Here is a 26,538-nt window from a genome sequence, read left to right on the forward strand (position 1 = left end):
GCCGCTGTTCTGGTGGCCCGGCTCCCTCAGCTCCTCCTTGGCCGGGCCGCCTGAGGTCACCCCGGGGAACCTCTAGAGGCCCAAGGAACAGGTGGCGTCAGGTCTGTTGACAAAAGAGCCAGCCGAGGTCTAGTGTTGGTTCAGTGTGTCCTGAGTGCCCACCCCGGGTCCGGGGCAGAGGATGGGTAGGCCGGTGCCCGCCTGGAGAGGAAGAGCACTCAGCACCGCCGGGCAAGGACAGTCCTTTACAAGGTTCGGGCCGGGCGCTGCAGGAAGCCCTGGACTCGGTTCCCTGGACCGCGTGGAAAAGCCGGAAGTGGTGCTGTGGCTCAAGGGGTAGAGCGCTAGCCTTGAGCAGAAAGTGTCCAGGCCTGGCAAACATGATGACGATGCCTTACCAGGCTGCTAAAGTGTAGAGAAGCGGGGAAAGGGAGGTTAAGGTTCAGGTTGCCATTTTCACTTTCTGTTTTGTTTTTTTTCCAGTCCTGGGCTTGAGCTCAGGGCCTGAGCACTGTCCTTGGACTTTCTCAAGGCTAGAGCTCTGCCACTTGAGCCTCAGCATCACGTCCGGCTTCTTTTCTCTGCATGTGGTACCAAGGAATCGAACCCGGGTCTTTGTGCATGCTAGGCAAGCACTCTACCACTAGGACAAATTTTTTTTTTTTGAGTCCAGGTCTTTTATGTAGCCTAGGCTGGCTCAAACTATTGAGTTTTCTTTCTCAGCCTCATGAGTGTTGTGGTTGTAAGTGTGTGCTACCATTTCCATATCCTTGGTAAAGGAGAGCCTTGTATTTTTTGGAGTCAGTACTGGGGCTTGCATTGAACTTTCGCTTGGCTTTTCTACCCAAGGATGGCACGCTGCTCCCATGGGCCACAGCTCCATCTCCTGGCTTTTGGAGTCTCTGGGACTTTGTTTTTGATCATTTGTAGGGTTTAAACTCAAAGCCTGGGCACTGCCCCTAGGCTATTTCACTTAAGACAGGGGCTGTACTGCTGGGAGTCACAGTGCCGCCTCCAGGCTTTTGTTTTTTTGTTTTGCCGGTCCTGGGGCTTGTATTCAAAAGGCCTGTGCACTGTCTCTAAGCTTCTTTTGCTAAAGGCTAGTACTCTACCACTTGAACCACAGTGCCACATCTGGCTTTTTCTGTTCATGTGGTACTGAGGAATCAAACTCAGGGCTTCATGCATGCCCCACTTCCGTTTTTTTTTTTTCCTGGTAGTTAATTGGAGGTCCCATGGACTTTCTCTGCCCCCACCCCCAGTAGATATTTTTTAAGATAAATCCTCAAATCCATTTACCAAGTATCTTCTTTTTTCATATATTTTTATTGTAATTAATAGAAGGGTTACATTATATTCACCAGATAGAAGGTGCATTACTTCACATACATTGATACCCTTTCTCATGTCTTGGTCCCCATTTCCCTCTCCCCACCCCCGCCCTTACCAAGTATCTTCTAAGTACTATGTGCTAGACCAAACAATTTCTGGTAAATAACCTGTATGGACTCTTTTACATTGGGTAAAGGCAAACAATAAAACAATTAAATTATACCTTTCCCACTAGGTCACATTTGAGCCCGAAATCTGAGGTAGCTATTCAAAGAGCCAGGACTGAGGTTGGGAGTTTGGCCTAGTGGTAGAGTGCTTGCTTATCATGCACAAAGAAGCAGGTTCGATTCCTCAGTACCACATACATAGAAAAAAGCCAAAAGTAGTTCTGTGGCTCAAGTGGTAGAGCACTAGCTGTCCAGGTTCAAAGGAATTGCTGTCTTAACTGTTGGGAGCATTAGACATCCAATTTTGTTTTACAGGTGGGGGGTGTCAAAGGTTAGGTGGAGTAGAGTACTGAAATAATGATGCCAAGTCCAAGGTAGGGACTTTTTTTTTTTTTTTTTTTTGCCAGTCCTGGGTTTGAGCTCAGGGCCTGAGCACTGTCCTTGGACTTTCTCAAGGCTAGAGCTCTACCACTTGAGCCTCAGCACCACTTCCGGCTTTTTTCTATGTATGTGGTACCGAGGAATCGAACCCGGGTCTTCATGCATGCTAGGCAAGCACTTTAACCACTAGGCCAAACTCCTGGCCCCAAGGTAGGGACCTTTATAGGCAATTTCAAAATGCTAGCATCAAACATCACTAGGCATATTCTCCTCTACACTCAGGAAATACTTGCTGAATAAATACAAGTGGGAGAAACAGGAATGGGTGACATTATTCTGCAATTGAGTTATAAAAGTGACATCCTAGGTCCCTGAAGCCTGAGGTGACATTTGATTCCTTTTACCACTAGAGGGCATCCCTCCAACCATCCAATCACATTAGGAGGTAAAACTTGGGAGATAAATCCCAAGTTTTTGGGATTCCTGAGTTTGTATGTGTTGTGTTGATGCTGAAGCTTAAACTGGGGCTGGGTTCTGTCACTAACTTTTTTCACTCAAGCCTGAGTAATGCTGTACCACTTGAGTCACAGCTCCACTTGTGTCGTTTTGGCTAAATGGAGAGAGGAATCTCATGGACTTCCTTACCTAGGTTGGCCTCAAAGTGCAATCTTCATATCTCAGGCTCCTGAGTAGCTAGGGTTCCAGGCATAAACCACCAATGCAACTTTTCTTGGGTGGATTTTTTTTTTGTCAGCTGTGGGACTTGAACTCTGGGCCTGGACATTGTCCCTGAGCTTTTCTTTCTTTCTTTCTTTCTTTCTTTTTTTGCCAGTCCTGGGCCTTGAACTCAGGGCCTGAGCACTGTCCTTGGGCTTTCTCAAGGGTAGAGTTCTACCACTTGAGCCTTAGCACCACTTCTGGCTTTTTTCTATGTATGTGGTACTGAGGAATTGAACCCAGGTCTTTGTGCATGCTAGGCAAGCACTCTACCACTAGGCCAAACTCCCAGGACAGTCCCTGAGCTCTTTAGCTCAAAGCTACCACTCTACCACTTGAGCCACAGTGCCACTTCCTTGGGGGTTTTTTGTTGTTGTTTTTGGTTATTCTGGTCCATTGTGGGATCTCAGCCTCCTGAGTAGCCAGGATTACAGGAGGAAGCCACCTTGCCAGGCTTTTTTTTTTTTTTAATGAAGAATGGGAACTTCCCATTGAAATCACAAAGCTTATTATTGTGGTGGACTTTGAACTTATTTCGCTTTCTACTTCCAATGGTACCTGGCCTCAAATATCACCTCCAAAGAAACACTATTCCTAAGTATCTTTATGTCAGTTTCTGTCACATCACCTGCTGTCATCCCTTCACAGTCTGTCCACAATAGCATCTGAAATCTAGCCAGTTTATGTACCTGCTTGTTTGTCCCAGTCTGTCACTAGTACTAGAGCATTCTGAATTCCTGCCTCCTAATGGAAAGTGGTTCAGTAAATAAGATGAAATGCACTTGGTTCAGAGAACGCTCCTCTATCCCACAACGTGGGTATATGTAACTTGGCTAAGAATGTGGCTTAGTAGTACAGTGCCTGCATGAAGCCTGCGTTCGATTGCTCAGTACCATATAAACAGAAGATGCCAGAAGTGGTGCTGTGGTTCAAGTGGTAGAGCGCTAGCCTTGAGCAGAAAAATCTCAGGGACCGTTCAAGCTCCAGGAATGGCAAATAATAATAATAATAATAATAATAATAATAATAATAATAAGTAAAATAAAATAAAAGGTATATACAGGGGCTGGGAGTGGAGCCTAGTAGTAGAGTGCTGGTCTAGCATGTGCAAAGCCTTGGGTTTGATTCCTTGGTATCACATCCTCAGAAAAAGCCAGAAGTAGAGTTGTGGCTCAAGTGGTAGAGTGCTAGCCTTGAGCAAAATGTATCCAGACTCTGAGTTCAAGCCCCATGACTGGCAAAAAAAAAAAAAAGAAAGAAAGAAAGAAAGAGAAAGTATATACAAACTTTGGAGGTTGATGAGGCTGAAATTTTAGAAGGGAAGAGGTTGGAAGCCAGGAGGAGAAAGTTTACTAATTTAAGGATAGCAAAATGATTCTGGATGTCATGGCTCAGAAAGTATCATCGGAGTGTGGGCAGTTTCTGTTCTCCCAATCTAGAGATCATGCTCCTCCCCTCCCATGTGCTCAGATCAGATGTAAGAAGAGTAGTTGGGTGAGGTGGCTATTCAGGAGGCGGGGATTGGGAGGGTTGAGGTTCAAGGGAAACCTGGGGAAAGTTCAAGAGAGCCGCACCAGCAGTTAAAGCCAGGCACAGTGGTATGCATCTGCTATTCTATCCACAGTGGGAAGCATAAATAGGGGAATTAGGGTCTAAGTCTGCCTGGGAAAAGAACAAGATCTATCTCAATCATGGCTTAACACTACAGCAGCAGTCTAGCAATCATCACATCCTGAGTTCAAACCTCAGCACAGCCAAAAAAGGAAAAATAAAAAGGCTGGAGATGTAGCTTAGCGGTAGAGCTTGTGTTCAGCATGCGCAAAACTCTGGGCTCAATTCCAGCATCAAAGAGAAGAATGGAAATATACAGACCTAGGGTGGAGGGGGAGAGCTGTGTGGTCTTGATACCCTAGGGTATCAGGCACCCAAGGGTCAATAGTTAGTAACTTTTCTCTACCTTATTAGAGCCAGCTTGGACCCTAAGGCTGCACCAAACCGTTAAACAGATGAAGAAACTGAGGCCTCAAAGAGAAGTATCTTGAAAAATAGACAAAAGCCAGGGGACCGACAGAATTGGAACCCATTTCTGCAATGCCTCCAAGCACTATATGTGGCTTCCCCCAGTGGCCAGGAGCTGTGCATTTGGCCTTTTGAGGTTTGTACCTGAGGGGTTTCGGGGGGAATAGAATTTCTTTAGTAGACTCTATATATGAGGGTGTAGGCCCAAATGACCTCTTCCCCGGGCTGACCAAAACGGCATGAAGTGTGTTAGGAGGTGGTATGCTTCCCAGTACACTCAGTGAATAATACACTTACAGTGGAAGTAACAAGCTGAATTCTGAAGGCTCATGGTTGTAACCCTACCTACTCAGGAGTTCAGGAGACTGAGATTTGAGGATCTAAGTTCAAGGCCAGACCAGGCAGGAAAGTCCTGAGAGCTCTTTTTTCCCCCCTAGTCCTGGGGCTTGAACTCAAGGCCTGGGCATTGTCCTTGCATTTTCTCAAGGCTAGTGCTCTACCACTTGAGCCACAGTACCATTTCCAGCTTTTTCTGTGTATGTGTACTGAGGAATTGAACCCAGGCTTCGTACATGCTAGGCAAGCACTCTACCGCTAAACCACACTCCCAGCCCCACCTTCCAGATTCTTATCTCCAATAAGCTACTCAGAAAATGCTGTGGCTCAAGTAGTAGAGTGCTAGTCTTTGGTAAAAGTAGCTCAGGGACAGCACCTGGGTCAGTACAAACCCCAGGACTGGCACACACATACACTAAAACAAAAAGTAACAGATATCCTGTTTAGGTACTTTATTATATTATAAATTAAATTTATTATTTTTGCCCCACTTTGACCATCCAAGGCTCCAAAGAGGTGTCTAGGGGTACTGAGTTACCAAGGACAAAGCACTAAGTTCAAACTCCAGCACTATTAAAAAAAGTGTGGGGGGGGTGGGAGTTTGGTGTAATGGTAGAGTGCTTGCCTAGCATGCACAAATTCCCGGGTTTGATTCCTCTGTACCATTTACATAGAAAAAAGATGGAAATGGTGCTATGGCTCAAGTGGTAGAGCTCTAGCCTTGAGAAAGCCCAAGGACAGTGCTCAGGCCCTGAGATCAAGCCAAATGATAGAGTGCTAGCTTTCAGTTGAAGAGCTCAGGGATGGTACCCAGACCCAGAGTTCAAACCCCATGACTGAACAAAATAAAAAAGATGGAAGTAGAGATGTGGTTCAAATGGTAGAGCACCAGCCATGATCAATAAAGCCCACTGAGAGTTCAGTTAAAACAAGGTTATTAGTGTAGGAAGAAATCCAATATGGATAACCTTATGAGAAATTCGTGGTTTGAGGCTTGATTCAGTTGGCAGACCCAATGAGCAAAAACATCATGTTCCAATTAGCCGACATTGAATCCCAGCCCCCACCAAAAAAATTATTTTTGAACATGCAGCCAGACATGCACAGAGAAGATACTGTGAAGAGACAGATGATTTGAACAAGACAGCTGTCTATAAGGCAGGGAACACAGGAGGCTGCCAAATGCTGTGAGAGAAAAGCTTATAACAGACCTTTCCCTGAAGCCCTGCTGACCCAGTGAGTTTAGGTGACTTTAGAGTGTTAGATATCTGCTGACTTAAAATTTCTGGCCTTCTGAACTGTAAGACGATAAATCTGTCTGGTTCTAAGAATCTTGGATTGCAGTGCTTCATTAAAACAGAAGTTAACAGAAGCTCCTGCAGTGAGTGGGGAGGGCCCTTTTGTCAGTTAAGGAAACTGTGCTAATGTCACCAGGGAGTTGCAGGTGTGTTTTGGGTGTCCACAGGGATCAGAAAATCACAGGGAGGTACACTTCACTGAGTCTGAATTCCAGTTTCATCCATGTGTAACTCTGCCACTTTGGGCAAACACCCCAACCTCTCTAAGCCCCATCTGTCGAGTGGGAACAGTAACTGCACTTTGGCAGCGAAGGTTGTTATGACTGTTCCCTGAAAGAACATCTGCCTGGCAATCAGCACAATGCCCAATAAATGGTGACGTGACTGCTGTTCTCCCTCTAGTGAGGTGTGCTCTGCTCAGAGAATTGAGCCTCCTTCCAAACCCAATGAACTGGCTGATCTGTTTACTGAAGGCAGTATGGCACCCCTCCCCACACCCAGGCAAATAGGAGGAAGAGGAACCCGGATGGAGTTGTTAGAATTTCCTTAAGCAGTGGAAAGTTTATGGAGAAAGGCAAAGTAGAGATGTTGGAGCTCCTACATATTAGCAATAGCAGGGGTATATGGACAGAGAAAGGAGGTGTTGTAACTGGTACCCAGAAGGGAGTGGAGTAACTAGGTAGAGAAGCCAGATCCAGGCTGGGCCTGTCTGCTTGGAAAGGTGGATAAAACAGAGATGTAGGGGAGGTTGGAGAAATACTCTGGCTCCTCCTTCATTCCCCGCCCACCAACCCCCCCTGTCCCTACATTCTATTGGTGTATCTTTCAGAAAGCCTGCTGATTGGGCAGCTGCAGGAGCGGGCCTCCTTGTGATTCAGAACAAAGCCGTGAAGTAGGAGGGGTGGATCCTAGGGCCAAGAATCCCAGGCCCAGAACAGGGGACTGTGTTTCTTACACATCGCCTCCCCCACTGGCTGCAGATTCCCCATCTAGAAAATTAGGCATAATAATAGTGTCTACTACTTACAGAGCCAGTCGAGTGTGTACAATACCTATGTATAGTTTGGTTCAGTACTTGGCACACAGACCACGGTTAGCTGGGTTTTTGTTTGTTTTCTGAGAATCAAAGGTTGGGCTGCAAGGAGAGTAAGAGCTGGGGTTTGGGAACAAGTCCCAGGTACAGGCTCAGTGCTAGTGCCTCGGTATTTTTATCCACGTGGATACCCATCCATCTGTCCTCTGTCCATTCTGAGCTGGTGAGTCTGTCAGCCTCCTTTTAGAAATCCTGAGTCAGAGCTGGCAGCACCAAGGGCAGGCTAGTGGGAAGTTCTGTTTCCTCAAAAGGATTTCAAATCCACCCGATTTTTATTTAGTGTCTCTGCTTACAACTGCTGCTGCCAGACTTACCTCACTACCCCCAGCCTAGGGCAGGGCAGCTTCCAGGATCTCTTTTTGTGTAATTAAAAAGAAAAATAGAACAGCTGATGTTGCCAAACATGTATTTAAAGTGACACTCTGAGTTCAGGGAGTGAAAAATAAAAACGTTTAAGGTTTAGATTAAAAGTCTCTGTGCTCTACTGTCTCCTGACCCTGGGATTTCTCAGCAGCATGTATGCCTTTAATCCCCTGTCCTGACTCATAAAAGCCCTTTAGACTGAGGGCATTTATTTCCCAGAGAACTGTTCCAGGCTAATCACATAAAAATGCCCAGCTTCCTAGGAACAAGTAAAGTGCACAGTGGCTCTGTGAGACCTCAGGGAAAGTGGAAATTAAAGCATTTATCACCCAAGTCCCTTTTCTTCCCTGGACCTTCCCATCTGAAAATACAGACAATTCTGGCCTTTCACTTTCCTTAAAATCTGAGTTTTTCCTTTGGGCTTCCTTTCTTCTATGTATTTCAGCTTATCTTTGCCAGTCACTCAGGCATATCTCTGCAGCTACTGTTTTTGTGTGCATATGCTGGTCCTGGGGCTTGAATTCAGGGCCTAGGCTTTTTTTGTTGAAGGCTAGTGCTTTATCACTTGAGTCACAGCTCCACTTCTGACTTTTTTCTGTGCCTATTTGGAGGGAAGAGTCTCACAGACTTTCCTGCCTGGGTTGGCTTCAAACTGAGACCCTCAGATCTCAGCCTTCTGAATAGTTAGGATTTACAGGAATAACCCACTGGTGCCCCGCCAGTGACCTCTTGATCCTCCTAAAACCCATTCTAGAAAAGCAACCAGAAAAACTTTTTTTTTAAAACACACATCTGGGCTGGGAGTTTGGCCTAGTGGTTAAAGTGCTTGCCTAGCATGCATGAAGACCCGGGTTCGATTCCTCGGTACCACATACATAGATAAAAGCCAGAAGTGGTGCTGAGGCTCAAGTGGTAGAGCTCTAGCCTTGAGAAAGTCCAAGGACAGTGCTCAGGCCCTGAGCTCAAGCCCAGGACTGGCAAAAAAAATAAATAAATAAAAAATAAAAACACACATCTGAGCCAGGGCGCGGTGGCTCATGCCTATAATCCTAACTACTCAGGAGGCTGAGATATGAGGATCAAGGTTCAAAGTCATTCCAGGCAGGGCAATACAAAGCCAAGAGACACCTATCTCCAAGTAAACACCAGAAAATGGGAAGTAGGGCAGTGGCTCAAGGGTAGGGTGGTAGCCTTGAGCTGAAGAGCTCAGGGACAGTGCCCAGGTCCAGAGGTAGGGTGGTAGCCTTGAGCTGAAGAGCTCAGGGACAGCGCCTACGCCGAGTTCGAGTCCTGTGACCCACAAAACAAAACAAAACAAAAAACAAATCCACACATCTGATCATACACCTTCTCTGAGTATATGTTTCCCATTGTTTAGCACACATTTGTTTTTTTTTTTTTTTGCCAGTTGTGAGGCTTGCCTGAACTCAAAGTCTGAGCTCTGTCCTTGAACACTTTTTTTTTTTTTTTTTTTTTTTTTTTGTGGAGAGGACTCTGGCCTTGGATTCTGGGCCTGAGTGCTGTCCCTGAATTCTTCAGCTCAAGGCTACTGCCCTACACCAGTGCCTGGGCATTGTCCCTGAGCTCTACAGCTCAAGGCTACTGCCCTATCCATTTGAGCCTTAGTGCCACTTCATGTTTTTCTAGGGGTTATTGGAGATAAGAGTCTCTCCGGCTTTAGTGCCCTGGCTGGCTTGGAACCTCAATCCTCAGATTTCAGCCTCTAGGGTAGCTAGGATTACAGGTGTGAGCCATCACATCCGGCTTCTTGAACACTTTTTGCTCAAGGTTAGTGGTCTGCCACTTGAGCCACATCACTGTCTCAGGCTTTTTTTTTTTTTTTAATTTTTATTTATTTATTTATTTATTTTTTTGCCAGTCCTGGGCTTGAGCTCAGGGCCTGAGCACTGTCCTTGGGCTTTCTCAAGGCTAGAGCTCTACCACTTGAGCCTCAGCACCACTTCCGGCTTTTTTCTATGTATGTGGTACCAAGGAATTGAACCCGGGTCTTCATGCATGCTAGGCAAGCACTCTACCACTAGGCCAAACTCCCGGCCCTCAGGCTTTTTCTGTGTATGTGAAACCAAGGAATTGAACCCAGGGCTTCCTGCATGCTAGGCTAGCACTCAATCACTAGGCTATGTTTCTGCCCCCTCCCCCTAATTTTTTTTTTTTCCAGTCCTGGGCTTGAGCTCAGGGCCTGCGCACTGTCCTTGGACTTTATCAAGGCTAGAGCTATACCACTTGAGCTTCAGCACTATTTCCGGCTTTTTTCTATGTATGTGGTACCAAGGAATTGAACCCGGGACTTGGTGCATGCTAGGCAAGCACTCTAACCACTAGGCAAAACTCCCGGTCCCATTTTTTATTTTATTTTTCTTTTTTTTAAATAGAGGCCTTCTCCAGGTGAATTCATTTCATTCACCTTCCCTGCAGTCACTGTCTCTTTTTCTCTCTTCCTCATTACCTGGGTTTTATTAGTGTCAGTGTAGGTCTTGTTTTGTTTTATTTTTTTTTAATTGCTTATTTATTTAGTGTCCCTCCCTCATTTGGATATGAGCAAAAGAGAGGAAGCCTCTTGCCTTGCTCATTGCTGTATCCACTGACTGGCACATAGTTTCTTGCTCAATGCTTATTGAATGACTTATTGATGCTACCTGCGTGGACTGACAGGTGGTTAGATGGAGAGATAAGATAGAAGGATAGATGAATCATCAAGACTCCTAATTTAGTTTCTTTTTTTTTAAACTCAGGGTTGGGGCACTGTCTCTGAGCTTTTGCTCAAAACTAGTGCTCTACCATTTGAGTCACAGCTCTACTCCTGGCTTTTTTGATAGTTCATTGGAGATAAGCGTCTCACTTATTGTCCTGCCTGGTCTGACTTTGAACTTCAGTATTCAGATTTCATTCTCCTGTGTAGCTCGGATTATAGGCGCAAGCTACTGATACTCAGGTTCCAATTTAGTGTTTAAATGATTGAGATTCAACATCAGGATAGAAGTCAGAAAGGCAGGTATGTACAACATTTTTGGGCTTCTTGTGTACTAGACCTGTGCTAGTTCTTCATGCAATTCCACACTAAATACCTACACTGTCAGGTCTTCTCCAAGTGGTTTGTTCCAGCCTCAATCAGAGGAGCACTTATTTTTTTTTTTTTGCCAGTCCTGGGCTTGAGCTCAGGGCCTGAGCACTGTCCTTGGACTTTCTCAAGGCTAGAGGTCTACCACTTGAGCCTCAGCACCACTTATGGCTTTTTTCTATGTATGTGGTACCGAGGAATCGAACCCGGGTCTTCATGCATGCTAGGCAAGCACTTTAACCACTAGGCCAAACTCTCGGCCCTACTTATTTTGTTTTTATGCTAGCATTGGGGCTTGAACTCAGGGCCTTGTGTTCTCATTCAGCCTTTTCTGCTCACAGCACTCTACAACTTGAGTGACAACTCCATTTCCTGGTTTTTGCTGGCTTATTAAGTAAGTCTGGTAGAGGGCTTCGAGTTTGGCCTAATGATAAGAGTGCTTGCCAATGGGCCAGGAGTTTGGCCTAGTGGTTAAAGTGCTTGCCTAGCATGCACGAAGACCCGGGTTCGATTCCTTGGTACCACATACATAGACAAAAGCCGGAAATGGTGCTGAGGTTCAAGTGGTGGAGTGCTAGCCTTGAGAAAGTCCAAGGACAGTGCTCAGGCCCTCAGCTCAAGCCCAGGACTGGCAAAAAAAAAAAAAAAAAAAAAAAGAGTGCTTGCCAAGCACGCACAAAGACCAAGGTTTGATTCCTTGGTACCATATACAAAGAAAAAGCTGGAAGTATTGCTGTGGCTCAAGTGGTAGATCTCTTGCCTGAGGAAGCTCAAGGAGAGTGCTCAGGCCCTTAGTTTGTCAAGCCCCAAGACTGGCACAAAAGAAAAAAGAAAAAAAAAAAAAGTCTGGTTGATTTGTCTGCCTGTATTGACTTTGAGCCACAATCCTCAGATCTCAGTTTCCTGAGTTGCTAAACATATATTGCTTGGTTGAGAGGCATTTATTCAGTGCTTATTGAATGCTGGATCTAAGCTCATCATTCAATTCAGTTACATTTATCAAATACCTACTGGATGTCCCCATCTCTAACCAGTGCCTGGATATACAGTAGTAAGTAATTCAATCTCTGAATGAAGGAATCCCTGGTGTTCCTGCTGAAACAGTCTGCAAATAAATAACTCTGTAAAAAAAAAAAATGTTGTAAACTGGGCACCAGTGGCTCACCCCTGCAATCCTAGCTACTTAGGAGGCTGAGATCTGAGGATCAAGGTTCAAAGCCAGCCTGGGCACAAAAGTCTGTGAGACTCTTTATCTCCAATTAACCACCAGAAAACTGGTAGAAACACTAGCCTTGAGCTGAAGAACTTAGGGACAGCTCCCAGACCTATAGTTCAAGCCCCATGACTGATTAAAAAAAATTGTGATAAGGATGTATTCACAATACTGGGGAGCCTTCATCACTTTGTGCTCACAGGTACTTCTCTCAGACTTTCTTACTTAGCAAACATTTTTGAAGGTGAGGCCGGACTGTCCTTCCCACTTACTTGTCTGCTTCCAGACATACCTAAAAGGAGTCTTCCCGTAATACATCTCTATTGTGGCCTGAGATGTGATTACCACTACTGTCCCCTGTGGTCGTTAATTCAACTGGTAAGAAGGCAGCAGCCGACTGCAAACTTGGCACTGCTGGTAAGCCAGGAGCTGGCTCCACTTAGCCTGATGTTCCAAGCTATAAAATGAAGGATTTAAGGTTATGACTCTTGTTATAACCACTTGCCTTAACTTTTACAGTGGCAAATTAAAAATTTTTAAATTATTGCCGGATGTCTGTGGCCCACACCTGTAGTCTGAGCTACTCAGGGAGCTGAGATTTGAAGGTTGAGGTTCAAAGCCAGCTCAGGCAGAAGTCTGTGAAATTCTTGTCTCCAATTAATTACCAAAAAGCCAGAGATGGCATTGTGACTTAAAGTGGTAGAGCACTAGCCTTGAGCATAAAAGGTCAGGGACATTGCCTAGGCACTGAATCCAAATGCTAGGACTGGCACACACACACACACACACACACACACACACACACACACACACACGACTAAAAATCAATCAAGGTAATGTCTAACAAGTATAAAAATAAAAGAATACTGCGTTCTGAGAATAGAGGAATAAACAAATTTATGTTCTCCTATACTTTCACAATACGAAGTAATTTTGTGTTGCCTGTAGTTAGTCACCAATGAGAGAATGTGTGGGGATTTCTCCTCAGAATCAACCACGGAACTCCAGATTTTGTAGGAGACACTGTAGAGGCTCCTTGCCTCAAACCCAGTTTAATTCTTATACTACTTTGGCTTGTGGTGTAACTAAGAGTGTAGAGGGTGTGCTTAGCATGGGTGAAGTCCTGGGTTTAATCCATAGCCCCCAAAGCTGAAAGAAAAAGTAAAATCAGACATATCTTCCTGGTGAAAGCCACAGATGCTCATAAGTTCAAAGTTCAGCCGTAAGACTGACAATCCTGAACCCCAGTTTGTTTTCCTTATACTTCCAGAGACTGGTTATAAAACAGGGTTCCTATCCCTTCCCTCTAGCAATTCAATTGATTTGCTGGGGCAGCTCAGAAAAGGGAAAGTTTACTTACACTTGTCAGTTTATTATCTGGGACTTTACTAAGTATTCAGATTAAGAGCTGTTAAGGGCCCAGTATGGGTGAAAGGGTGTGGCTTCCACACCTCAGGGCACTTCAGAACCTCAAGCTGCTTGGCTTCCAACCTAGTTCTTTAGGGCTTTGTGTTTTGGTCCCAGGACCTCAAATCTCAAACATGCCTGGCAAATCGTCTTCCACAGGGCTATATCCTCATTCTCCCTTTTGGATTTTTACGTGCAATTGATCAAATCTTTGGCCACTGGCGATCAACTTTAACTTACAGTCCTCAGTCCCTTTCCAGGCTGGGGGCGAGGGGGAAAGTTTCCCCATCCAAAGTGACTTTTGGTCTTTCCCCTGACCAGCAACCCACAAGGGGGCTACCAGCCAGTAATTAACTCATTAGCAAACTAAAAGACAAATCTCTTTGAAGATGAAGATTTGAAGGACTTTTGAAGCTATCATGTCAGGAAGCTGGCATGAAGACATTATTATTACACAAAGACTAGATTTAAAATTTAGAATTTGTCAGGCACAGGTGGCTCATGCCTGTAATCCTAACATCTGGGTTCAAAGCCAGCAGGAGCTGGAAAGTCCCGAGACTCTTATCAACAAGGAAATACTCAGAAAAAAGCCTGAAGTGCATTGTGGCTCAAGTGGGAGGGCACTAGCCTTGAGCACAGAGAGACTCAGGAACAGAGCCCAGGCCCTGAGATCCAGCCCCAGGACTAGCAAAAAATAAAAGTAAATAAAGTTTAGGATTTAAGCCAGGTGCTGGTGGCTTGTCTCTAGTTATCCTGGCTACTCAGGAGTCATATTTACAGGATTCAGGTTTGAAGCCATCTAAGGTAGAAAACTCTGTGAAATTTCTTTTTTCTTTTTTGCCAGTCCTAGAGCATGAACTCAGGGCTTGAGCACTGTCCTTGGGCTTTACTCAAGGCTATTGCTCTACCCCTTGAGCCAGAGCACCAATTCCAGCTTTTCTATGTATGGGGGAATTGAACCCAGGTCTTTGTGCATGCCAGGTAAGCACTCTGCCTCTAGACCAAACTCCTGGCTCTCTGTGAGACTCTTCAGTCAGCAAAATGCCTAACTGAAAATGTGGCTTAACTGAGCACAAACTTTGAACTCAAGGTTCTGGTACAGCATACACATACACACAAAAAGTTTTGGAGTGATAGGGATTTAACCCCGGGCCTTGTACATACCAAACACATGTTGTCCCACTGAGCTGCATCCCAGCCCCTATTTAAAAATAGTCGACAGGTATACAACAGGATAATCTGATACATACATACATTGGGCATTGGGTACTAATTCTCTCTCTCTCTCTCTCTCTCTCTCTCTCTCTCTCTCTCTCTCTCTCTTTCCAGTCCTAGGGCTTGAACTCTGGACTTGAGCACTGTCCCTGAGCTCCTGCTAGCTCAAAGCTAGCTTTCTCTACTACTTGAGCTTCTGGCTTTTTCTTGTCTTTTATTTTATTTATTTTTTTTTTTGCCAGTCCTGGGGCCTGAGCACTGACCTTGGGCTTTCCTCAAGGCTAGTGCTCTACCATTTAAGTCGTAGCACTATTTCTGACTTTTCTATGTATATGGTACCGAGGAATCAAACCCGGGTCTTCGTGCATGGTAAGCAAGTACTCTACCACTAGCCCAAACTGCTGGCCACTTCTGGCTTTTTTCTAGTGGTTAACTGGAGATAAGAATCTCATAGCCTTTTCTGCTTTCTTGCCCAGGTTAGCTTTGAACCATGATCCTTAGATCTCAGTCTCTTGAGCAACTAGGACTACAGGAGTGAGCCACAGGCTTTCACTTTTTTTTTTTTTTTTTTGGCCAGTCTTGGGCTTGCGCTCAGGGCCTGAGCACTGTCCTTGGACTTCTCTCAAAGCTAGAGCTCTACCCTTGAGCCTCAGCACCACTTCCAGCTTTTTTTCTATGTATGTGGTGTCGAGGAGGAATCGAACCCGGTCTTAGTGCATGCTAGGCAAGCACTCTACCACTAAGCCAAACTCCGGGCCCCAGCCCTCACTTTTTTATTCTCACTGGTCTTGGTTCTCTTGCTCCCTCTTCAAGTGCCTCTCATCACGAGTCACTCGTAGTGCCTACCATTTTCACTGCGCTATCTAGAACCATGTGCGTATGCTATGCTATGGTATGAATGTTAATGTTAAGATCCCTCCAAAATTCCTCTGTGGCAATGTGGTACTCAGATACCCAGTGTGATGGTATAGAGATGGGAAATCATTGTTTTCTGGGTTTTTCCCTTCAAAAATGGAATTGGTGTTTACAATGGTGGATCTCTAGGCCTGTAAGATGGCTGAGAATGTTGCTCAAAGCCTAGTATCACAAAGCACAGTTCCATCCTCAGCACTGAAAAAAGAATGGGGAGCTGGGGGTAAGGAAAAGAGGCAAGGCCTGGAGAGCTCTAGCTAGTTTCTTCCTTCCTTGATGCTAGTTGCAGCATCAAGATGAACCCTACCAGAGACCCAATACATTTCTGTTGCTTATATATATCACTAAGCAACCTGTCTTTATGTTTAAGGCATTTTTTTTTCTTTTTGCTGTCCTTGAACTTTCGCTCTCAAGGCTAGTGCTTTACTACTTGAGTAATGCATTGTTCCACTTCTGGCTTTTTGGTGCTTAGTTGGAGATAATAGTCTCTGGGGGTGTGGGAGGCTCACACTTGTAATCCTACTCAGGAGTCTAGATCTGAGCATTGTGGTTCAAAGCCAGCCCCACAGAAAAGTCCCAGGGAAATTTATCTCCAATAACCACTCTAAAATCAGAAGTGGTAGAGAGCTAGCCTTGAGCAAAAGAGCTTAGGGACAGCACCCAGGCACTGAATTCAAGCCCTAAAACTGACAAGAAAAAAAAAAAAAGGTCTCAATGACTTTCCTTCCCAGGTAGGGCTTAAAGTGTGACTTTCAGATCTCAGCCTCTGGAGTAACAGGATTACAGGCCCAGCATGCTGGAGAGTGATTGGGGTCACAAATGTGAATACCAGATATCGGTTACCTAAGTTTCTGCCTCACCCACACATTTATTTCACAGTTCTTCTTCAGATCCCCTCAGCCTCTCCTCCAGGTGTGGTGACCAGCTCTGTGATTCCAGGTCAACTTGCCTCAGGTCAGTCAGTGTCTTCTGCTTCTTGCCTTTCTTTCCCAGGTCCTTAGTGTGGTTGAGGTGTGAAAAGCCAAGGGACCCAGAGGTTCTTGCAGGGAGGGATACGGAGCAGGAGGGAGGTCCCACATTAGGGAAGAACTTTGTTCAGGTTCCAGTAGATGAATTATGTAACTACCATAAATACGGCCTTTCCTCACTGTTCTCCCATCGACTCCTTCTCCACCTCTGCCTTCTTTCCCTCACTTGGCTGCCCCAGGACTGCACTGAATTCCCAGTAAAGTGATACCACATGATTTTTTGGATAGTACAGGGTTTGAAGCCTATGTTTTCTATTTTATCATTTGAACCATATCTCCAGCCGTGCCTTTTATGGATTTGAGAGATGAAATCATCTGCCTGGGCTGGTCTTGAACCTTGAACCTTGATTCTCCAGATCTCAGGGTCCTGAGTAACTAAGATTAAGAATTAGCTAACAGTGCCCAGCCAGACTGTTTTCTGAGGAAAACTGCTTTGCAGCCTGTGTACCTCCCAGGTGAGCTTTTGTTCCATGCATATGTCCATGCCTTCACTGTCACAGCTCCTAGTAATGGAACTGGCCAGATTTTAAGTTACACTTACCTTTAGCTGGAGAAGATAACATCTTGCTCATTCCCCCTATGCTTATCTATTCTTCCCGTCTACTTCTCACATTCCTCCTGAGTACCCCCCCAGTTCATTCCTCTTGGGTCATATAGAACTTTCAGTTCCCTTAGAATACGTGCACCCTGATCACGAGGCCTTTGCATCAGCTGTTTTCTCTGCCGAGGGCAGGTCCCCAGTGTTCAACCTAGATCAGCTCTTCTCTCCATGAGCATTCAGTTCTGCATGTCACTTCCTTGGCTAGCTGTCTTGACTTCTTCCCCAGCTGCAGATCAGGTCAACTCCCCTAACATTATGCATATGGAGGAAGTATCATATACCTACCCACCTTTTTTTGGTCAGTCCTGGAGCTTGAATGCTGAGTCTGGGCACTGTCCCTAAGTCCTGCATGCTTGAGGAGTGTGGTTTCTCTTGAGTACCCTAACATTAAGGCATATGATGCGGCTAGGAATGTAGCTTAGTGGTAGAATTAGAATACCACTCATGAGTGCCTAGCGTACATGAGCTCTGGGTTCCATTCCCAGCTGTCACCGACACCATACACCCACACCACCTCTCCTTTATGCTACCCACAGCTACAGTGTCCATCTATTTATGCAAGTTCTCTGAAAGCAGTGGCCATCCAGTTTGTTGGAGCTCATTGCCTTTTGTAAAACCCAACATGGTGCCTGGCACATACTAGGCAATTCATGTCAACTCTAATAATGATTCTCTTAACTCATGCTTTATTTCAGTGGGTAATTTTCTTTCCTCAGCGTGTTTTAACATTAGACTATACTAGGGCTGGAGGTACAGCTCAGCACTGAAGTGCTTAGGTAGAAAACCCTGGGTTCTCATCCCCAGCATAAAGGAAGATAATAATGGTGGACATATTTGCTCCCTTCAAGTTCAAACTCGGCTCAATAAACACTAAGTGAGCTTGCTGGACCATGCCACATTTTAAGTGCCTGGCAACTGTTGAATGACTTGGAGATCCCCCTTGTCTATTACTATAACGAGAGTAATTATGGCCAGTGTTTGCTGAATGCTTACCATGTGCCAAGCACTCTGCTACCTACTTTACATTTGCCATCTCATCTGTCCTGGCTTTGTACCCTCAGAGGACTGTTACCTTCATCCTGCAGTTGAGGAAACTGAGCAACAGGGAAGTGATGCCAGTTGTCCTGGTCTGCACACCTAGGAAATGGTGCAAAAAAGTCTTGACAGCCAGACCTGCCAACTGTGCCTCTTATTATCAAGAGGCTCCATTTTGCCTTTTCCCACAACTGCACTGCTTCTGGTTAGGAAACAATGAGTTGTTAATTACAATGCTAAGTTGTATCTACCATCACTGGGCACTTCTTTCATTTTATTTGGCTCTAGTGAGTACCTATAACGTGTCCAAGCTCAATCCTAGAGTCTGAGGATATAGAAGTAAACAAAACAGAACAAAATCTCTTTTGTAAAGCTGATTTTTTATTTTTATTTTATGCCAGTCCTGGTGCTTGAACTCAGGACTGAGCACTGTTCTTGGGCTTTCTCAAGGCTAGAGCCCTATCACTTGAGCCAAAGCACAACTTCCGGCTGTATCTATGTATATGGTACCAAGGAATTGAATTCAGGGTTACATGCATGCTAAGAAAACACTCTACTACTAGGCCAAACTCCAGCACCAAAGAGTTGACTTTCTAATAGGAGAAAAAAAAAAAAGTAAAATACATGGGATAGTGATTACTACTTCAGAGAACAAAGTCTGATTTCATTTTTCAACAATGTCATTATTCTCACGGTGCAAAGGAGGTTCAGAGAAGTCAAGTCACTTCCCTGGGGATGCACAGCTAATGTGCTGAGAGAAGTCAGGACTCCGGGTCAAGGACCCATGCTGCCAATCACTCTTCCCAGAATACCTATTCCCTAGCACAGGGGTGGAAACAAAACAAACATCAAACTTACTTTCAAAGCTTCTACCCCAGCAGCAAGCAGGCAATGGTGACATGTGTGAGCCCAGAGCAGATATCAAGCTTTATCACTAGTTGGAGATGGATGCAGGGGCAGGCACAAGGCTCAGGGAGATGGATGGATTCCAGAGTACAGGAGCAAAACGTGAAGGCCCCCTAAGACCACCTGGGACTGCTGGCTACTCTCAGCCTAACAGCTGTCTCTGAATCCCATCCCCTCGAGCCATCTCGGTCTCTAGGCCAGGCAGGGACATCCAAAACTGTATTACTCAATGAGCTAAAGTCTGGTTTTGCAGAAGCCATTATCACATGCAAATTGCAGCCTCTGCTCTCTCACCCAGGACCTGCATCTTGGAGGAAGATGCAGGATGCCTCTTGTACACCCCAGCTATGACCTCATCTGGTCTTCTGCCCTGGTGGGGCTTAGAGGACAGCAAGAGCAAATTTAGTCAAATAGCTCCAAGTACCTAACATAGCACAGTGTGGGTAGGCTTTGTAGGAGATCAGGGCTATTTCACCCACATCAAGCAGTCTTCCCCCAAATCTTCAACCCAAAGGAAAGCTGTAGTGTTAGGCTTCTATGATGGAGGGCCTGAATGCATCTGAATCAATGCATCAAATTGAGCCTTTTCATACAACACTGGCTCTCAGGATCTGGCTGTAATGTCTTCTGTATACCTAGCCCTATTTCACAGATGAGAAAACTTGAGACTCATTTCAAACTTGGTCCAAGGCTGCACAGTTCACTATACTATTCAAGGATTTAGAATGTTTTCTGTGTAAACGCTTCTTTTAGCAATGCCTTTTACATGAGGTAATGTATGTAAAAGCTCCCCCCCCACCCCCGACTTCTTCAATAGAGCTATCTAAACATGGGGCATTATCATGAAATTTGCTGGACTTCAGGCTCCCTCTCCAGTTCAGCATTCAGGGAGCCCAGGAAAGGACAATAATTAAAACCAAAAGACCCAAAGGCCTCTCAAAATTCCCCGTATGTCTGGTTCCTACTCTGGGGCCCCTCCAGGTATCATCTTCTGCCAAATAGGGTGTTTGTTTCTCAGAAGTTGCAAGTCGTGGGTGGCTAAAAAAAAAGTCACAGCCTCAACACAAAAGGTTTGAGTTTTGAACAAAGGGTAGGGTGAGACTGGAAAGTGAATGCTGACATTTTCTCTCCAGCTGGGAGCTGGGTTTGAGGACTGCAGCAAAGGTCATTGGTCTCCACAACTCAAGGCAGGAAATGCAATTCAGTCTTCCCAGTGACAGATCACTTTGCAAGATGAATGGAATCCTCTCTAACCCGGGTCTCTGTTCTGACAGCACAGAAAGTCCACCAAACCGCCCCCCTCCTCCTCCTCAGCAAAACCAGCTGACTTTCAAAAGTTCAAAACTTTTCTCTAGGACACTTGTTTCTGAGTATCTCTCTGCAAGGTAAAATCCTGTCAACTGAGGTTAGATCCAAAGGTGGCATTTGGAGATTCTGAGGACTTTTTCTACTTCCCATTTGAAAATAAAATACAAACATAACAGTACTCCCAGAAAGGGTTAACAGTTAGCAAGCCTATCCATCCCTGGAGGATTGTCAGCCAATGACAACTAAGCACGATGAAGTAATTTCTGGCTTTTTACTTCCATTGGTTAACACACTTGTCCATCAATCCAAAGATTCAAGTTTTGAAAGAATCTTTGAACTTTTATGACTCTCTTCTTGGGCATTAACTCTTTAATGAACTCATCTATTAGTTCCAGTCCTCACAAGAGGAGAAATACTGTAAGATGCAGAAGTCTAGATTGAAAATTAAGTCACTGAAGGCCTGATAAGTCAAGCCTTTTCCTTTTATTTTTAAACTTCAATCATAGGGGAACTGAGGAGTTAAAATCAGAAAGGATATTTGAGAATAATTTGGAACAGAGATTGCATGGTCTATTTTCCTCTTAGATTAAACTAAATATATTTTTAAATTTCAAAAGTAATACAGAAGCTATATCGACTTCCTATGCTTCTTTTTTCTTTCTTCTCCCCCACTTTTTTTGTGCCCAGAGCTTCCACATGCTGGGCAAGTGTTCTGCCCTAAGGTACAGACCCAGCTGGAACTCATTTTTAGCTTACACATCTCCATGCACAAAATTTAAAAGGTACTACAGCATACAGAATGAAATAAAATGGAAACATACATATAGGTATCAAAGAAATGTTTCTGTTTTCAGCCCTTTTTTTTTTTTTTAAGTTGTTCATGAGGCTTGAACTCTGGGCCTGGGTGCTGTCTATGAGCTCTTCAGCTCAAGGCTACTGCTCTACCCCTTGAGCCACAGTCCCACTTCCTGTTTTCTAGTAATTAATTGGAGGTCTCGTATTCTTTAGTGTCTGAGCTGGCTTTGAACCTTGATTCTCAGATCTCAGCCTCCTGAGTAGCTACGATTACAGGCATTAGCTACCGAGCCTGGCTTCCTCTTACAGGCTTTGTAGTGCCTGGGCTGGTTTTGAACCTCGATCCTCAGGATCTCAGCCTCTTGAGTAGCTAGGATTACACAGGCATGAGCCACTGCGCCTGCCATCAGCTCTACTTCAGACATTATCTTTCCTAAGGAAATTTTGTGCATGTAAAAGATACCTAATAATGGGAATATGACTTATGGGTAGAGTGCTTGCCTAGCGTACATGAAACTTTGGGTTTGATTTTCAGTACTACAGACACAGAAAATGCTGGAAGTGGCACTAGTGCTAGCCTTGAGCAAAAGCTCAGGGACAGTGCCCAGGCCCTGAGTTAAAAAGCCCCAGGACTAGCGAAAAAAAAAAAAGAGAGAGAGAGAGATAGATGCTTCATTGTATATAAATGGCCCAACAATGATTTAACTAGTTCCCCAACTTTTGCCTTCCTGTATATTTTTTGCAGTATTGGGGCTTAGACCCAGGGCCTTAAGTTTAGTCATTTACAGGCTCACTGGCAAACATCCATTATACCACAGTGACTTTTCCAAGAAACCTTTGCCAAAATCTGGTCTTGTCCCCACGGAGCCTTCATTCATTCCACAAGTATTTCCAGGTTGACAATGGAGACCCAGAGCCAAATCAGACCTTATTATATGTGTAGTCTGGTTTCTACATTTCATGAAAAATTTTGGAGGACATTGTGAGGCTATACCCCCCCCCTTTTTTTTTTATTGCCAGTGCTTGGGGCTTGAACTCAGGGCCTTCACAGTCCTTGAGCTTTCTCAAGGTTAGAGTTCTACCACTTGAGCCATAGCACCACTTCCAGCTTTTCTTATGTATGTGGTACCAAGGAATCGAACCCAGGGTGTCATTCATGCTAGGCAAGCACATTATTCCTAGGCCACACTTTTTTTTTTTTTTTTGCCAGTCCTGGGCTTGGGCTCAGGGCTTGAGCACTGTCCTTGGATTTTCTCAAGGCTAGCACTCTACCACTTGAGCCTCATCCTAGGCCACACTTCTATCCTGCCCTATTTTTTTTTTTATCGTGCTTTCCTCATCTATTGTCCAGGCTAGCCTTGAACCTCCCAAGCAGCATGTACTACCATGCTTAGCTCAACATTTCTGGTTTGTTTTTCTAAGACAAAATCGCACCATTATATTACAGACTGGCTTCAAACTCTATCCTGCCTCTGCCCCCAGAACACTAGTATTAAGTATGTGCTACCACACTTGGCTCCCAGATTTACTTTTTAATAAAATATTGGGCTCAATTTCTTTTTTGGCCAGTTCTGGGGTTTAAACTCAGGGCCTGAGCACTGTCCTTGGATTTTCTCAACCAGTTGAGTCACAGCATCATTTCTGGCTTTTTTCTATATATGCGGTACAAAGAATCAAACCTGGGTCTTTGTGCATGCTAAACAAGCACTGTACAACTAAGCCAAACTCCCAGCCCCAGGAAGTATTGTATTTCTGAGAACAACTTCAGTTTCTTTTTTTCTTTCTTTCTTCTTCTTTTTTTTTTTGGCCAGTCATGGGGCTTGAACTCAGGGCCTGAGCACTGTCCTTGGACTTTTTTTCTCAAGGCTAGTGCTCTACCACTTGAACCACATCATCACTTCCAGCTTTTTTCTATGTATGTGGTACTGAGGAATCAAACCTAGGTCTTCATGCATGCTAGGCAACACTCTACCACTAGGCCAAACTCCCGGCCCCTCTTCTTTCTTTTTGTTGTTGTTGGTGGGACTTGAGAACTCAGGTCCTGGGCATAGTCCCGGAATTCTTTTGCTCTAGCTTGGGACTCTATTACTTCAAGCCACAGCTGTGCTTCCAGTTTTCTGGTGGTTAATTGGAGATAAGAATCTCACACTTTCCTGCCTGGGCAGGCTTTGAACCATGATCCTCAGATCTCAGCCTCCTCAATAGCTAGGATTCCAGGTGTGAGCCACCAGTACCTGGCAACTTCAGGTTTTTACAACCCAGCTCCCAACCATGCCAGGAGTCCCCCCTTCCTCCCAGTAAGTGGGTATGTCTTCTGTCTTCTCTTTGGGCCCATAGTTGCTCAGTCAGCCTGTGACCCTTGAAAAGAATGAATGGGAAAACCACAAAAAAGATTTGCAAGACCATGCATGAGAATCTAATGCAATTTCTAATGATCCTCAAATTTTCCTGCAAGAAAAGTTTATCTTTTTGGTTCCCTCCCTCACCAACCCTCAGCTTGTGTGAGACAAGCAATCAAAGCTGGAGCTCAAGGGTCTTGGCCCTTCCCCCTTTTGGCCCGAAATAACCACCTCCCCCACTTGGAGCCAAATGCTTGGAATTCTTTCAACTGGAGGACAAAGCCTTTCATCTGCCCATTACTGATAAAGAGAAAATGCAAATATGCCTGGCAAGGTGATCCATCAAGGCCCAACATTTATTGAGTGACACCTTAAACTCAGGCAGGGAGGAATTCTGGGGAGTCAAAGGGGAACAAACCCCAGTTGGCCCATTCTTTCCTCAGGTTTGTGGTTTCCTCAAGGTTTGTAAAGGGTGGGGATTAAATTAGGCAACTAGTCAATTCCATCCCGCTCAGACAAACCGGGAACTTCCCACTAACTTGATAAATGGTCGTAACTGTTTTCACACTAGGGTAGCTGGTAGGGGACTTTTCTCTAATGCGGCTTTTGGGGACAACATGAAGCCACACGGGGTTCTCAGTGAGGAAAGATGGAGAAGGAAGATCAAACATCCTACTTCCAAGTTTGCCTTATTTTACTTATCACTTTAGCCAAGGCTCAATCCAGGCTCCCTTTGGAGCATGTTTATTTCATTTTGTGGTCAGCATGGGAAAATGCAGCCTTCGCCAAGTTAGGCTCCAACTGGGGCACCAGAACCTCATAGGCCAGCTGCATGAGCTTGGTGCCTCATGAGTCCAGTCTCCTCCCAGTCTTTTTTTTTTTTTCTTTAGATTCTCACTTGGTTGGAGGAGTGGCTCAAGTGGTACAGCGACCACCAATGCAATGAACAAAAGAGACTACTGAGGGGCCGGGAGTTTGGCCTAGTGGTAGCGTGCTTGCGTAGCATGCACAAAGACCCAGGTTCGAGTCCTCAATAACACATGCAAAGAAAAAAGCCAGAAGTGATGCTGAGGCTCAAGTGTTAGAGCCTTGAGAAAGTCCAAGGACAGTGCTCAAGCCCTGAGCTCAAGCCTAGGACTGGCAAAAAAAAAAAAAAACCTCCCATGCTCATGGGAGAAGCAAAGAAATAATACCTGATTCTGGATGGGACAGGGTTGGGCAGACCCCCCCCCCTTTTTTTTTGGGTCAGTCGTGGGGCTTGAACTCTGGGCCTGGGCACTGTCTCTGAGCTCTTCAGCTCAAGGTTAGCTCTCTACCACTTGAGCCACAGTGCCACTTCCAACCCTTATTCTTATTAAGGACTTTTGATTGGATGCAGCCGAATCAGCACAGGAGATTTGAGGTTGGAGAAAAATGTTTTTTGCTTCATTCTCATTTAAGGATTAGTTTTACAGCTACAGCTGGGTATGGTGGGGTACACCTGTAATGTAGTTCCAACCTTTGGGAGGCTGAGGCAGGAGGACTGTGAGTACCAGGCCATCTTAGTCTAGAAAACAAAGCCGTTAGGGAGTAGTGGGAAAACTGCAGAGCTTTATGGCAGAAGCTATCCCCAATCTGGAGCTGATGGCTCAGTTCAGGTGTGGGGTGGCGAAGCCAGGAAGCTATTTCCTGCTTCTGTCTGCTTGTTGCATGATCTGGAGGCAGAGTTAATCACCATCCAGATTCCTAATTTCTCCAAGCCTCAGTCCTGGGAGGAGCAGCATAGCCTAGTGGTACTCTCCTACCACGCCTCAGTCTTAGTCTGCAAAATGACCTGCTCCAGTAGCCGATAGGGTTAAAAACAGAAGTCAAATGCTGTGTCCCATGCCTGCTGGGGGCATCTAGGGGGCTGCTTGTTGTAGCTGTCATCAAGATGCCCTACACCAGGCAGAGAGGTTGAGCTGAATCAAGTTTAGCACCAGTTTTTCTCACAGCAAAAGCGAAGTTGGAAAAACGCAGGGGCCAATTCTGAATGTAGTCCCAAGCAGGAGGCAGAGGAACGGGGAAACTTGGACCTCCACATTCCAGGTGTGCACACAGAGTACTGCATCCTCTCCCAAGGATTAATCAAACTGCTCCCCAAGTTTCTTGGGCCACATCCATCAGATTCCTTTCTATCACTTTTCTCCTATTAACCACCACCAAGAAGGGCTTACCTTTTACTTGTCCCGCCAGCTGCTTAGGAGAAGCTGGATCGGCTTGGCTTCTCTGAGTATTTCCCAACGTAGCATCGATTTTCTCCTCTTAGCGAATGGCAGGACCTTTAAGGGAAAAAAAACAAAAAAGAAAACAAATCCCGCCCAATTTTTTGGTGTAGGGCTAGGAGCTAGCCCTGGACCCTGCGGAGGGCAGACAGAATGAATGAAAGACAACGTTTTCCGGTCAGCAGCGGTCTGAAAAGACGCTGGTCCGGCTGGGTTCCCTGTACCTGTGTGTGTCTATCTCTTTAAGCTCCCGAGTGTGAGTTATGCTGCAGTCCACACAGGCATGGGGTGGCCCTGGTTTCTTCCGGCGCCCTCAGATGCTTCTTCCATGTGGCTAGTTATGTAGCAAGTTCGTAAATGCGAGTTTGGACGGGATCACGCGCTCCGAAGGAAAACAAAACAAAATAACCTCACAAAACGTTTTGCATTTGGGTCACCAAGGCAGGTGAAGGGGTAGAGTGGGTGAAGGAAGCGGGGCAGCCCTGGGTGAGGGCGAGGGGCAGCGGGGGGGGCGTTCCGGGGGGGGTGCCAGGCCCCGGGGGGCTTTCTCTGCGGCAGGCTCCGTTTGCATTTCCGCGCCTCCCGCTGAGGCCATCCGTGCAAATCTGCACCTCCTTCCCCACCCCTCCTCCTTCCCTCCCTCCCCCCCTCCCCGCCCCGCCATCTCTAGGATGCGCCCGCCGCCTGCAACTCAGCCCTCCAAAAGTCAGCCCCGGCTCCCAGCTCCCGGGCGGCGGCGGCGGCGGCGGCG

General features: G+C 45.6%; 2 long non-coding RNA genes across 3 annotated transcripts; one reads left to right on the forward strand and one right to left on the reverse strand.

Annotated features, from left to right (window-relative positions):
- The first annotated feature begins 12 nt into the window (after positions 1 to 12).
- LOC150044993 (uncharacterized) lies at positions 13 to 16,484 on the forward strand. The gene is made up of 3 exons (XR_016532934.1): positions 13 to 101; positions 4,563 to 4,752; positions 16,412 to 16,484. It is a non-coding gene; the product is annotated as an uncharacterized LOC150044993 (long non-coding RNA).
- Positions 16,485 to 23,100: 6,616 nt separating this feature from the next.
- Positions 23,101 to 26,400, reverse strand: LOC150044994 (uncharacterized). 2 transcript variants are annotated; one of them, XR_016532933.1, is made up of 3 exons: positions 26,012 to 26,400; positions 25,740 to 25,844; positions 23,101 to 23,563 (listed from the first exon to the last, which is right to left on the reverse strand). It is a non-coding gene; the product is annotated as an uncharacterized LOC150044994 (long non-coding RNA). The 2 variants fall into 2 exon arrangements; XR_016532932.1 differs by lacking the exon at positions 23,101 to 23,563 and adding an exon at positions 24,947 to 25,090.
- Positions 26,401 to 26,538: the final 138 nt, after the last annotated feature.

Source organism: Megascapheus bottae, chromosome 28 (genome assembly GCF_031878675.1).
Source record: "Megascapheus bottae isolate mThoBot1 chromosome 28, mThoBot2.hap1, whole genome shotgun sequence".
Lineage (NCBI taxonomy): Eukaryota > Metazoa > Chordata > Mammalia > Rodentia > Geomyidae > Megascapheus > Megascapheus bottae.